Raw genomic sequence first — 14,408 nt, forward strand, 5'->3', positions numbered from 1 at the left:
CATGCACTCTAACTACTGAGCCCACATGCAACAACTAAGACCCAATGCAGCCAAAAATAAATCAATGATTTGAGAAAACACTACTGATAACCACTCCACCACTCATTTGTCCACACCTTTATATATTTCATTGCAATTTCAGCAACCCTTTTGAATGGGAAGGGTAACGATAATCATTTTCATTTTATATAAGAGGAAAAGCAGGTTTGACAACCCAACCTGACTTACCAGAGCAGCATTTGCCCTTAGGCAAGCCTATAATTGTTTTTTTTAAAGACTTCTACCTGCCCCCACCACTATCCCACTCTCCAACTCTCATTTTGTCAAAATAATTTTTGAATTTGACTCATATGACAGGCTCCTAACTTGTCTCCCACATCCCCAATCTATTCTCCAAACAGTAGCCAGAAGTCTTCCTAAATGCAAATCTGATCGTTTCACTTGCTTTCTTAAAATCCTCAGTACTTCATTCCCTGCAAGATGAAATTCAAAGGCCTGTCTTCACAACTGGATCCTTGTCTACCATCTCCAGTCTGACCACCTGCCCCCAACACACCTTATGTTGAGTAGAAGTTGCCTTTCTGTGCTATGCATGTCTGTGACTTATCCAGTTGTTCTGTGGCTGGATGGTTTCCCCATACTTTCTTCCCATCCCTTACCTGACATTCAGCAGACAAATCTATGCTTTCCAAGGCTTAGTTCAAATGTCATCTCTTTGTGAAAATTTTCTTGACTTTCCTCTGATAGTTTTCTGTGATCTCATAGAGTATCAAACAGTCCTTGATTGGGTATTTATGTGTTCTTAAAATACTCACCAAGTTGTATCTCATCCTCAGTAACTTCAAGACAATGCACAGCACTTACAGCAGGTATTACAGTCAGAACCCAAGGGTCTTGGTAAGGCCCTGCCTTGTGCCTCAGGCTGGGGAAACAAGAGGAAAATCTTACTTCAGGTTGAGTGCCCCAAACCGGGGCACATTCTTCCATGGCTTTCTCAAAGTTCTTTATGGTGAGGGCATAAGCCAGGGACTATCTGAACTTGGGTTTATTCTTCCATTACCAAGACTTATTTTCATTAAATAGCACCTATGAGTACACAGTCTGCATGAGTTACATAACAACATCTCGAGTTTATAATTTACATTTCACACAGACACCTAGGCCAGTGGTGCAGCATCTAGGAATCAAGTTGTCCTTTGTTGCCACCATGATGGTGACACATTTAATTCAATTTGACGAACAAGAAACAATTTACTAGCAGAAAATAAAAACCACAGTGAGCATTAATGGTCACAAAGACAAGTTATTAGATCAAGAACATTCAGCTAGCCAAACACTCCTCCGAAGGTGAAAAGTGAAAGTGAAAGTCTAACTTATGATGTCTGACTCTTTGTCAGTTATGTCCGACTCTTTGCAACCCTGTAGACTATACAGTCCATGGAATTCTCTAGGCCAGAATCCTGGAGTAGATAGCCTTTCCCTTCTCTAGGAGATCTTCCCAACCTAGGGATCGAACCCAGGTCTCCTGCATTGCAGGCAGATTCTTTACCATCTGAGCCATCAGGGAAGCTCAAACACTCCCCTGATGCTTCTTTATTACTTTTAAATTTTGGGAGTCAGTTTTAATATTTATGGAGAAGAAACATAAAATTGACAAAATTCTATCAAATTTTCTTGGGCCTGGAAAAAAAATACCACCATTATTTGACATTAACTGTGGGAATACACTGGTCCAGCTTGTGAATTATAGTGTACTAGCAGATATGTTTGAAAATAAGCTCTTAACAGTCATACCTCTACTCAAAACATGAGTAATAATCATACTTTTACTCAAAGCACGGGGTCATTAGGGAAAAAAGTACGACCTTAAATAACTTCATAGAAAGAACATTTTGATTACAACTAATTAAATTCACTTTATGTTGTTGGGCTTTAAGAAACTGTACGCATAGCTTGGCAGAGTGGAGAAAATTTCCTGGACAGATTTTTTGAGCCACATAGCATTTCCCCCACATTTTGGCTGGTGAAGCCCCATGTGGTAAGATTTAGTCCCCACCCTCTTTATAGGAGAAAGCAGTGCTCACTGACAAGGAGATGCTAGCTCTCCAGGTGGGTTTAAGACATCAAGATTACAGATCTAAAAATCACAAGAGGTAGAATAAGGGACCCCAGCTAATGAAACATCTTAGGCACACCAAGTGACTTGAGGCAGTAAACAGCATTTATTTTCAACAAGTACCAGTGATACGACTGATGTGGTATTTTGATTTTTTATTCACCTTCAGAGAGAGACAGTCAGTATATCCATAACACACCCTGATTTGTCTCAATATAGGAGACATTCTTACAGAGTGGGATCTTTTTTCTCATCTAACATTCTTTCTTTTTTTAATTGAAGCATAGTTGACTTACAATATTGTGTTAGTTTCAGGTGTATAACACAATGATTCAGTTATACATAAATACCTGAATATATATATAAGAACTCTTTTTCAGAGTCTTTTCCCTTTCAAGTTATTACAAAATACTGAGTAGAATTCTCTGCTATACAGTAGGTACCTGTTGATTATCTATTTTATATATAATAGGGTATATACGTTAATTCCAAACTCCTAATTCACCCCTTCCTTCCCCACCTAACACTTCATATCCACAACCTGTTATCTCTTATGGCTACTGTTATCTCTATATCTACAGGCTTCACTCATTTCGTTACTCAATAAATATTTATCTACTATCTACTGGGTACTCTGGTACACATCATATACTTAACACCATTTGCTTATCAATATTCATTCTAGGGTGTCTCAGCATTTTCATTATAATACATTTTCATTATTTATAATGTTTTTTATAATGTCAAAGTTTTTGGACTTCTTTCTTTCTTTTTTAAGTTATGTCTTCCAAAATGGTATTACCAGGGAAAGGTTGGACCAGGTCAAGGAATCACACAGCTACTGTTGCTTGTAGCCAGGACTGCGGTGTTGGATTTAAACTTAGAATCATTTGTGAAGTTTATAGTTGGGCCACTGTAACAGAACACAATAAAGATGACAAAAGTCTAAACCAGAGAAATGGCAATAGGAGTGGAAAAAAAGATGAGAAAAATACTGAGGAAGGGAGAACATCGGGCTTGGTGTCTGATGAGATATAGGGGGTGATGATAGAGCTAACAGTGACTACTGAGCTTCTAGCATAACTAACCAGACAGAGACTCAGCAGAGGAACCAGTCTGAGTGGTAACATAAGTTTCATTTCATAATGTGGATTCTGAGGTGTCTCTGGATAATAGCGAGCAAGTGGTAGGCGCTAGAGCAGTGGCTGCGCATCTCGGGAGCGGCTGCAAGGAGATACCCCACGTCCAAGGGCAAAGGAGAAGCCCCAGCAAGACGGCAGGAGGGGCAAATTCACATTTAGAATCAAACCCTATTCCCGCCAGAGATGCTTAGAGGGCTCAAACAAACCTTGTGTATACCAGAACCCAGAGACCCCACAGAGACTGAGAGAGAACTGTGTTTAATTGTCTCCTATGGAGTGATGGGTCAGCAGTGGACTGCTGCAGGGGCTCTGGGTGCAGCAGACCTGGGTGTGGCATAAGCCCTCTTGGAGGGGGTCGCCATTAACCCCACCATGGAGCTGCCAGAACTTACACAGGTCTGGGAAACAGACTCTTGGAGGGCACAAACAGAACCTCGTGTGCCCCAGGACCCAGGAGAAAGGAGCAGTGACCCCACAAGAGACCGACCCAGACTTGCCTGTGAGTGTCCAGGAGTCTGCAGTGGAGGCACGGGTCGGCACACACACTCTGGTACACATCATATACTTAACACCATTTGCTTATCAATATTCATTCTAGGGTGTCTCAGCATTTTACATTTTCATTATTTATAATGTTTTTTATAATGTCAAAGTTTTTGGACTTCTTTCTTTCTTTTTTAAGTTATGTCTTCCAAAATGGTATTACCAGGGAAAGGTTGGACCAGGTCAAGGAATCACACAGCTACTATTGCATGTAGCCAGGACTGCAGTGTTGGATTTAAACTTAGAATCATTTGTGAAGTTTATAGTTGGGCCACTGTAACAGAACACAGGGTTGGGGGCACTGCTGCAGGGTTGGGGGCACTGAGTCCAGCAGGGCCTGCATGGGACCTCTTGAAGGAGGTCACCATTATCTTCATTACCTCCACCATAATTTGGCCCCAGGTAAATAACAGGGAGGGAACACAGCTCCACCCATCAACAGAAAATTGGATTAAAGATTTACTGAGCATGACTTCTCCCATCAGAACAAGACCCAGTTTCCACCTCAGTCATCTCTCCCATCAGGAAGCTTCCATAAGCCTGTTATCCTTCTCCATTAGAGGGCAGACAGACTGAAAACCACAATCACAGAAAACTAATCAATCTGATCACATGGACCACAGCCTTGTCTAACTCAATGAAACTATGAGACATGCCCTGTTAGGGCCACCCAAGACGGACGGGTCACGGTGTAGAGTTCTGACAAAATGTGGTCCATTGGAGAAGGGAATGGCAAACCTCTTCAGTATTCTTGCCTTGAAAACCCCATGAACAGTATGAAAAGGCAAAAAGATAGGACACTGAAAGATGAACTCCCCAGGTTGGTAGGTGCCCAATATGCTACTGGAGATCAGTGGAGAAATAACTCCAGAAAGAATGAAGAGACAAGCCAAAGCAAAAACAAAACCCTATTGTGGGTGTGACTGGTGATAGAAGCAAAGTCTGATGCTGTTAAGAGCAATATTGTACAGGAACCTGTAATGTTAGGTCCATGAATCAAGGCAAACTGGAAGTGGTCAAACAGGGGATGGCAAGAGTGAACATCAACATTTTAGGAAGCAGTGAACTAAAATGGATTCACCCATTCACTTAAATGGGTAAATTTAACTCAGATGACCATTATATCTACTACTGTGGGCAAGAATCCCTTAGAAGAAATGGAGTAGCCATCACAGTCAACAAAAGATTCTGAAATGCAGTACTTGGATGCAATCTCAAAAACGAAAGAATGATCTCTGTTCATTTCCAAGGCAAGCCATTCAATGTCACAGTAATCCAAGTCTATGCCCTGACCAGGAATGCTGAAGAAGTTGAAGATGAATGATTCTATGAAGACCTACAAGAGCTTCTAGAACTAATACCCAAAAAAGATGTCCTTTTCATTATAGCAGACTGGAATGTAAAAGTAGGGAGTCAAGAAACACCTTGAGTAACAGACAAAGTTGGCCTTAGAGTACAGAATAAAGCAGAACAAAGTTTTGCCAAGAGAATGCATTGGTCATAGCAAACACCTGCTTCCAACAACACAAGAGAAGACTTTACACATGGACATCACCAGATGCTCAACACTGAAATCAGATTGATTATATTCTTTGCAGCCAAAGATGGAGAAGCTCTATACTGTGGTTCAGATAATGAACTCCTTATTGGCAAATTCATATTTAAATTGAAGAAAGTAGGGAAAACCACTAGACCATTCAGGTATGACCTAAATAAAATCCGTCACAATTATACAGTGGAGGAGAGAAATGGATTCAAGGGATTAGATCTGAAAGACAGAGTGCCTGAAGAACTATGGACAGAGGTTCCTGACATTGTACAGGAGACAGGGATCAAGACCATCCCCAAGAAAAAGAAATGCCAGAAAGCAAAATGACTGTCTAAAGAGGCCTTACAAATATCTGTGAAAAGAAGAGAAGCAAAAAGTAAAGGAGAAAAGGAAAGATATTCCCATTTGAATGCAGAGTTCCAAAGAATAGCAAGGAGAGATAAGAAAGTCTTCCTCAGTGATCAGTGCAGATAGAGGAAAACAATAGAATGGGAAAAACTAGAGATCTCTTCAAGAATATTAGAGATACCAAGGGAACATTTCATGCAAAGATGGGCACAATAAAGGACAGAAATGGTATGGACCTAACAGAAGCAGAAGATATTAAGAAGAGGTGGCAAGAATACACCAGAAGAACTATACAAAAAAGATCTTCACGACCCAGATAATCATGATGGTATGATCACTCACCTAGAGCCAGACATTCTGAAATGTGAAGTCAAATGGGCCTTAGGAAGCATCACTACAAACAAAGCTAGTGGAGGTGATGGAATTCCAGTTGAGCTATTTCAAATCCTAAAAGATGATGCTGTGAAAGTGCTGCATTCAATATGCCAGCAAATTTGGAAAACTTACCAGGGGCCACAGGACTGGAAAAGGTCAGTTTTCATTTCAATCCCAAAGAAAGGCAATGCCAAAGAATGCTCAAACTACTACACAATTGCACTCATCTCACATGCTAGTAAAGTAATGCTCAAAATTCTCCAAGTCAGGTTTCAACAGTATGTGAACCGTGAACTTCCAGATGTTCAAGCTGGATTTAGAAAAGGCAGAGGAACCAGAGATCAAATTGCCAACGTCCGTTGGATCATTGAAAAAGCAAGAAAGTTCCAGAAAAACATCTATTTCTGCTTCACTGACTATGCCAAAGCCTTTGACTGTGTGGATCACAGCAAACTGTGGATAAATTCTGAAAGAGATGGGAATACCAGAACACCTGACCTGCTCTTGAGAAACCTGTATGCAGGTCAGGAAGCAACAGTTAGAACTGGACATGGAACAACAGACTGGTTCCAAACTGGGAAAGGAATACATCAAGGCTGTATATTGTCACCCTGCTTATTTAACTTATATGCTGAGTACATGGAGAAACGCTGGGCTGGATGAAGCATAAGCTGAAATCAAGATTGCTGGGAGAAATATCAATAACCTCAGATATGCAGATCACACCACCCTTATGGCAGAAAGCGAAGAACTAAAGAGCCCCTTGATGAAAATGAAAGAGAAGAGTGAAAAAGCTGGTTTAAAACTCAACATTCAGAAAACTAAGATCATGGCATCTGGTCCCATCACTTCATGGGAAATAGATGGGGAAACAGTGGAAGTGACAGACTTTGTGTTTTTGGGCTCCAAAATCACTGCAGATGATGACTGCAGATGTGAAATTAAAAGACGCTTACTCCTTGGAAGAAAATTTATGACTAACCAAATGACATATTAAAAAGCAGAGACATTACTTTGCCAACAAAGGTCCATCTAGTCAAAGCTATGGTTTTTCCAGTAGTCATGTATGGAGGTAGAGTTGGACTATAAAGAAAGTTGAGAATACAAAGAAAGTTGAGAAAGAAAGAATTGATGCTTTTGAACTGTGGTGTTGGAGAAGACTCTTGAGAGTCCCATGGACTGCAAGGAGAGCAAACCAGTCAATCCTAAAGAAAATCAGTCTTGAATATTCATTGAAAGGACTTATGCTGAAGCTGAAACTCCAATACTTTGGCCACCTGATGCAAAGAACTGATTTGTTGGAAAAGACCCTGATACTGGGAAATATTGACCACGGGAGGAGAAGGGGATGACAGAGGATGAGATGGTTGGATGGGCATCACCGACTCAATGGACATGAGTTGAAGTAAACTCCAGGAGTTGGTGATGCATAGGGAGGCTTAGCATGCTGCAGTCCATGGATTCACAAAGTCAGACATGACTGAGCTACTAAATTGAACTGAACTGATATCCCAGTTGATTTACAAGGTTTGTTGAAGAGGTATACATAAAAACACAAGGCTTCTTAGTATGAATTTTTTTAACTAGAAACCCTGGAGTCAGTTAACTATATTATTTCATTTTACAGATAAATAGATAGGCCCAAATAGATATATCAATTTTCAGAAAGTTAGAGAACTGAGATTCAATTTAGGAAGAATCTCATTTAGGGGTGTTTCAGCCCAACATGCTGCATTTCATTTGTGTATCTTGTTGGTTTTACAATTAATAAAAAATACATAGTTTTCTCAGAATCCCACAATTATATACAGAATCAGAAAAAAGGCACAATCCCACTTGCCTGCTTTTGTCACTGCATAACTAACTTCTTAATCAAAGAGATTCTGCCATGCTAGATAGAGAAAACAAGAGAAAGTGGTCAATTATTAGAAGTGACTTTTGATCCAAGCGAGCAACTCTAAATAATTGTTACTGTGATCTGGATGCACATATTTCTGTACTCAGTTGTTAAAGAATCATTCCACTATCATCCTGAAAGCAAATAAAAGCAGTATGTTCATCAAAGACCATCTATCACATGAGGTGTATGGGTTGTGGCAGTCTCATTTAACTGTGAAAACAACAGTTTATAAGCAAAAGTGCTAAAGCTAATTAAAAAACTGACATGATGTGTGAGGCGAGCAGAAGTAATGCCATGGCAGGCAGCTTAGATTAGGAGTAGGCCTTCCTACTTCTGGGTGGTAAGATTATCAGGCCACCTGGATACAACCAATCAGCTTAACACTGACGTTTGCCAATTAGGAACAGGGCGGAAACCCCCGGGGAAAGTCCCGCGCCCGCGCAAGTTTTAAGTGTGTTTGACCAATGAAATTGCTTTGCAAACTTGTAACCAATCCGCTTAAACCAACTACCAAGGGCATGTGCTCACCCTATAAATTTGTGTAACAGCTTGGTCTCGAGGCTCTCTGACCCCGCACCACTGCATTGGATGCGGCAGGAGCCCTGACTCGAGTCAGCAATAAACTTCCCTTTTTGCGAGTTGCATTGTCTTGGAGGCCTTCTCTCTTCCCGCTCGGGGATTCGGACATCGGGCATAACAGATGAATACTGTTATAAAGAATTCTTGAGAAATGAAGCTGCTTCTAAGTAAGTTTCTGGTGTTAAGAAAAAAAAAACAAAGCATTCAAACAGAGTATAAAATTAGGATTTAAATTCTGAGGGAGGTATGAAGATAGTGTGAAGAATAGGTTTCCGTCTTTTTTGTAGTGAAAGGAAGGTGAATGGGGAAAGCGATAAAGTGAATACTTATTAACATCTACTATGTGGCAATGTATAATACATTATATCATTTCATCCCTCACATCAATTCTATAAAATAGACATTATAGTGAAAGTGTGAAAGTTTTAGTCCGTCCAGTTGGCTCCTCTTTGTAGCCTGCCGGGCTCCTGTCCATGAAATTCTCTAGGCAAGAATACTGGAGTGGGTAGTCATTCCCTTCCCTTGGCAATCTTCCAGATCCAGGGATCAAACCCAGGTCTCTTGCATTGCAGGCAGATTCTTTACTGTCTGAGCCACCATGGAAGCCCCAGATATTATAAGCATCCCACAAGGGAGGACACTGAAGCACAGAGATGAGGCAGCAGTGTCAATCTGTGACTAGTTGTAAGGTTCTTGTGTCAGATATGAAACCCAGGCTTTATACCTGAGTTCGACTCTTCAAATTAAGCCTTAATTGATAGGAAGTAACACCCTCCCTTAGGACTGTAATCATCATCTGTATATGATTTTAATAATATGTGCCTGATAAGGGTCACTGAGAGGGTTATATATGCCACTGAAAAAGCACTCAGTGCTATGCCTGACACATGTCAGCACTCAATAAATCAGCTATTCACGATTGTCCAAGACCATAAAACAAGTATATTCAGACAGGATTCTACACTTCTTCTGATTCTAAACTGAACTTCTGCACTGTAGCTGGTTACTACTTCAGGCTCCAGAGATTCCTGAGGGTAGAGAGTGATGTTCAAGGATGGGAAAAGATAACACAGAGTCTGGAGAGGACTGTAAGGCAGGGAGGTGATATGCTTGACCCTACTTTGAGGACAGCGTTCAGAACTATTAGGACAAAAGACTATAATTGTAAACTTGATCTTGGTTTGAGGGGAAGGATATAAATTATGAACTAAGGGACATTCTCCAGTGTCACCAGTAGAACTACTTACTTTATCCAATATATAGCACAGATACTTCATACTTGATGTTATTTGAGTTTTCAAAAATATTTTGGGGACTTCCCTGGTGGTCCAGTGGCCGGGACTCTGTGCTCCCAATCCCGGGGGTCTGGGTTTGATGGGCTACAATTCATGGAGTCGCAAAGAGTCGGACACAACTGAGCAACTATCACTACCACTTCTTCCTTTCAGGGAACTACATCCCCTTTGCTGCAACTAAGACCCAGTACAGCCAAATAAATACATATTTAAAAAATAATTTTGGTTCTCTTGTCACTTTAGGTATCCTAAAAGAAACTCCTGTTTTCTATATTATTTACAAATCAAGTGGAAAACTTTTTCACAGCTAGAAAAATATCACTAATATGAATCTCCTTGCTAACAAAAAATTTTATTGATTTTTCTTCATATATAAACAACTCTTAGACTCCAATCTCTTCTAATCCCCAAATGAAAGTAACTGCACAAGGCTCCCTCTAGTGTCAAGACAGCAAAATATCTAGGTCATTTAATTTTCTTGTAAGATTTACACACTTACTCAATACATTTATATATTAAGCTCTGAACTGGTGCCAAATACTTTGCTTATCCTCTTACTAGATATTATGGTCCTAATTATATGATATTTTATAATGTGAGCATTGCTGTTGTTGCTCAGTCCCTAAGTCTTGCCCCACTCTGAGACCCCACGGACTACAGCACGCCAGGCTTCCCTGTCCTTCACCATCTCCTGGAGTTTCCTCAAATTCATGTCCATTGAGTAAATGATGCTATCTAACCATCTCACCCTCTGTCGCTCCCTTCTCCTCCTGCCCTCAATCTTCCCAGCATAAATGTCCTTTCCAATGAGTTGGCTCTTCGCATCAGGGGGCCAAAGTACTGAAGATTCAGCTTCAGCATCAGTCCTTCCAATGAATATTCCGGACTGATTTCCTTGAGGATGGACTGGCTGGAGCTCCTTGTTGTCCAAGGAACTCTCAAGAGTCTTCTCCAACACCACAGTTCAAAAGCAACAATTCTTTGGCACTCAGCCTGCTTTATGGTCCAACTCTCACCACTGTACATGACTACTGGAAAAACCATATGGACCTTTGTCAGCTAAGTGATGTCTCTGCTTTTTAATATGCCATCTAGGTTTGTTACAGCTTTCCTTCCAAGGAGCACCTTTTAATTTCATGGATGTAGGCACTATCCACAGTGATTTTTTAGTCCAAGTAAAGAAAATCTGTCACTGTTCCCACTTTTCCCCATCTACTTGTCATGAAGTGATGGAACTGGATGCCAAGATCTTAGATTTTTGCATGTTCAGTTTTAAGCCAGCTTTTTCACTCTTCTTTCACCCTCAAGAGGCTCTTTAGTTCTGCTTTGCTTTCTGCCACTAGGATGGTATCATCTGCATACCTAAGGTTGTTGCTATTTCTCCCGGCAATCCTGATTCCAGATTGTACCTCATCCAACCTGGTTCAATGATGTACTCTGCATAGAAGATAATAAGCAGGGTGACAATGTACGGCCTTGACATACTCCTTTCCCAATTTTGAACCAGTCCATTGTTCCATGTCTGGTTCTAACTGTTGCTTTGCTTCTTGTCCTGTATACAGGATTCTCAGGAGACAGGTAAGGTGGTCTGGTACTCCCATCCCTTGAAGAGTTTTCCACTTTGTTGCAATCCACACAGTCAAAGGCTTGAGCAGTCAATCAAGCAGATATTTTTCTGGAATTCTCTAGGTTCTTCTATGATCCAATGGATGTTGTCAATTTGATCTCTGGTTCCTATCTTTTCTAAACCCAGCTTGTACATCTAGAAGCTCTCAGTTCATGTACTATTGAAAAGCCTAGCTTGAAGGACCCTGAATATTACTTTGCTGGCATGTGAAATGAGCGAATTATATGGTAGTTTGAACATTCTTTGGTACTGCCCTTTGGAATTGGAATGAAAACTGAGCTTTTCTAGTCCTGTAGCCACTGCTGTACATGTTCAGTTACTTATTCGTGTCTGATTCTTTGCAACCCCTTGGACTGTAGAATGCCAGGCTCCTCTTTCCTTGGGATTCTCCAGGAAAGATTACTGGAGTGGGTTGCCATGTCCTCCTCCAGGAGATCTTCTCTACCCAGGAATCGAATCCACATCTCCTGCGTCTTCTGCATTGCAGGCAGATTCTTTACCTCTGGGCCATTTGCTGAGTTTTCCAAATACGCTGACATATTAATTAAATGTAGCAATTTAACAGCATCATCTTTTAGGATTTGAAATAGCTCAGTTGGAATTTCATCATCTCCACGAACTTTGTTTGTAGTAATGCTTCTTGAGGTCCACTTGACTTCACCTTCTTTTAAGATGTTTACTCTAGGTGACTGACCACACCATCGTGGTTATCATTAAGGCCTTTTTTTTGTATAGCTCTTCTGTGCATTCCTGCCATCTCTTTGTAAGGTCTTCTGTTTCTGCTAGGTCCTTATCATTTCTGTCCTTTATTTTGCCCATCCTTGCATGAAAAGTTTCCTTGATATCTCCAGTTTTCTTGACGAGATCTCTAGCCTTTCCAATTCTATTGAAAAAGCCTTCTTATACGAACAATGCAAAGACATGTGACCATATAAAGTGTATTTTAAATCCCAATTAAGAAAACAGTGTAAATAGCTTTTCTAAACAGTGCTATCCCACTCAATTTACAACCAATAAAATGCTAATAAAGTAAATATCCTAATGTACTATAGATATGACAACTGTTTTAACTTTTTTCTCTTTTGTTCTCCTTATTTATGAATTTAAGAAAATGGCCATGTGAGCCAATTTTAGCCCAAAAAAATTGAACAGAGTGTTAGACAATTTTCTGAGAGTATCAACAGAGATATATTCTTGGACATAAACAAAGATAAACCCTTGAGATATAACATGAAATAACGGTTGTGAACACAAAGCCAAACTCTCTAATGTGCTAAGCCACTTTTCCTGTCTTGTGTTATCATCAATAGGTGTTCTATAGAAAAAGGATTCCCTGGTTATGTAAGATTAAGATATGCTGGGTTAAACCAAACTTTACTGAAGGACCTCTCAACATTTTCAGTATGCTAATGTGGGTGGTGAAACATCAATACAGAACAGTATAAAGCTTTTCCAAACTGACTTGACTATGGAATCCCTTTTCTCTCAATAATATCCAATGGCATCAAGGAAACTAATATTCATTGGAACAGAGCTTGGGAAAGGATCTAATCCAAAACTGCATCAGTTCTGCTCTCATCACAAACCTCCAACGCTAAGACACTGCACCCACCTGACCCCTTTTCAGCATTCCCACTATCTTTCCTGTTTGGTAGCCACTGACTTTGCTTTGAGATCTTGGTGTTCTGGGATCTCAAATGCACTATGATCCCCTGGTTCATTTGACTAAAAAAGCACGTGGCTTCAAAGTTTCTGACCTCATACCATGTATCTGTCTCCTTCACCCTCCAAACAAATCATTTCATTCTCACTCAAGTGCTGAAATGGGAGATGCCACTTTCACTCTTTCACAGACCTTATCTATGGACTCATCCTGAATGCAGCCCGAATCTCAGCTGGAAGACAAAGTGTAATAGTTTAATGTTCAGACTTAGGTAAAAAAGCAGACTACCTCAGTCATCCCCAGGGAATGCAAGGGCCAAAAAAATAGCACAATCTGACCTGAAGGAACTCAGCTAAGCTCACAAAGGCATTTAGAATCATCCTGGGGATGGTGCCCAGCCCTGGCATAAAGTGAGGAAAAGAGAAGGAGAAGGTGAGGCACAGAGGCAACATGGAAACAGGACAGCTTTCTGAATCCTCTGGAGTTGAATCCACCCAGTGCAGCTTCAGTAATTGGCTTGCTGGAATCAACTTAGTTCCTAACAAACATAAAGGAACACCCAAAGCTAAATGTGAATGTTAAAAATCTATTTTGGATTATCTACCTTTCATTACGATTCAGAATAATTAAGAACAGTATGTTTATTTCAGTCAGAGTTTATAATACTCTTTTTAAAATGAAGATGGATACAGATGGCCAACAAACACATGAAAAAAATGTTCACTCAACATCACTAATTATTAAAGAAATGCAAATCAAAACTACAATGAGGTCATCACTTCACACTGGTCAGAATGGCCATTATAAAAAAATCTACAAACGATAAATGCTGCAGAGAGTATGGAGAAAAGGGAAATCTCCTACACTGTTGGTGGGAGTGTAAGTTGGTACAGCCACTTCGGAGAACAGTATGGACATTCCTTAAAAAACTAAAAACAGAACTACTACATGATCCAGCAATCCCACTCCTGGACATATACCTGGAGAAAACAATAATTTAGAACTATATATGCACCCTAATGTTCACTGCAGCACTATTTACAATAGCCAGGACATGGAAGCAACCTAAACGTTCATCAACAGAGGCCTAGATAAAAAATATATGTGATACATATATACAATGGAATATGAGCCTTAAAAAGGAACAAAATTGTGTCACTAGAGACATGGATGGACCCAGAGACTGTCATATAGAGTGAAGTCAGAAAAACAAGTATCATATAACGTCACTTATATGTGGAGTCTAGAAAAATTTTTACAGATTAACTTGT

General features: G+C 40.2%; 1 long non-coding RNA gene across 1 annotated transcript; it reads right to left on the minus strand.

The window, feature by feature from the left end:
• Positions 1 to 2,199: 2,199 nt before the first annotated feature.
• On the minus strand, positions 2,200 to 6,545 carry LOC136174381 (uncharacterized). Its single transcript, XR_010664400.1, has 2 exons — positions 4,104 to 6,545; positions 2,200 to 3,803 (listed from the first exon to the last, which is right to left on the minus strand). It is a non-coding gene; the product is annotated as an uncharacterized lncRNA (long non-coding RNA).
• Between the last annotated feature and the right edge of the window lie 7,863 nt (positions 6,546 to 14,408).

This window comes from Muntiacus reevesi, chromosome 9 (genome assembly GCF_963930625.1).
Source record: "Muntiacus reevesi chromosome 9, mMunRee1.1, whole genome shotgun sequence".
Lineage (NCBI taxonomy): Eukaryota > Metazoa > Chordata > Mammalia > Artiodactyla > Cervidae > Muntiacus > Muntiacus reevesi.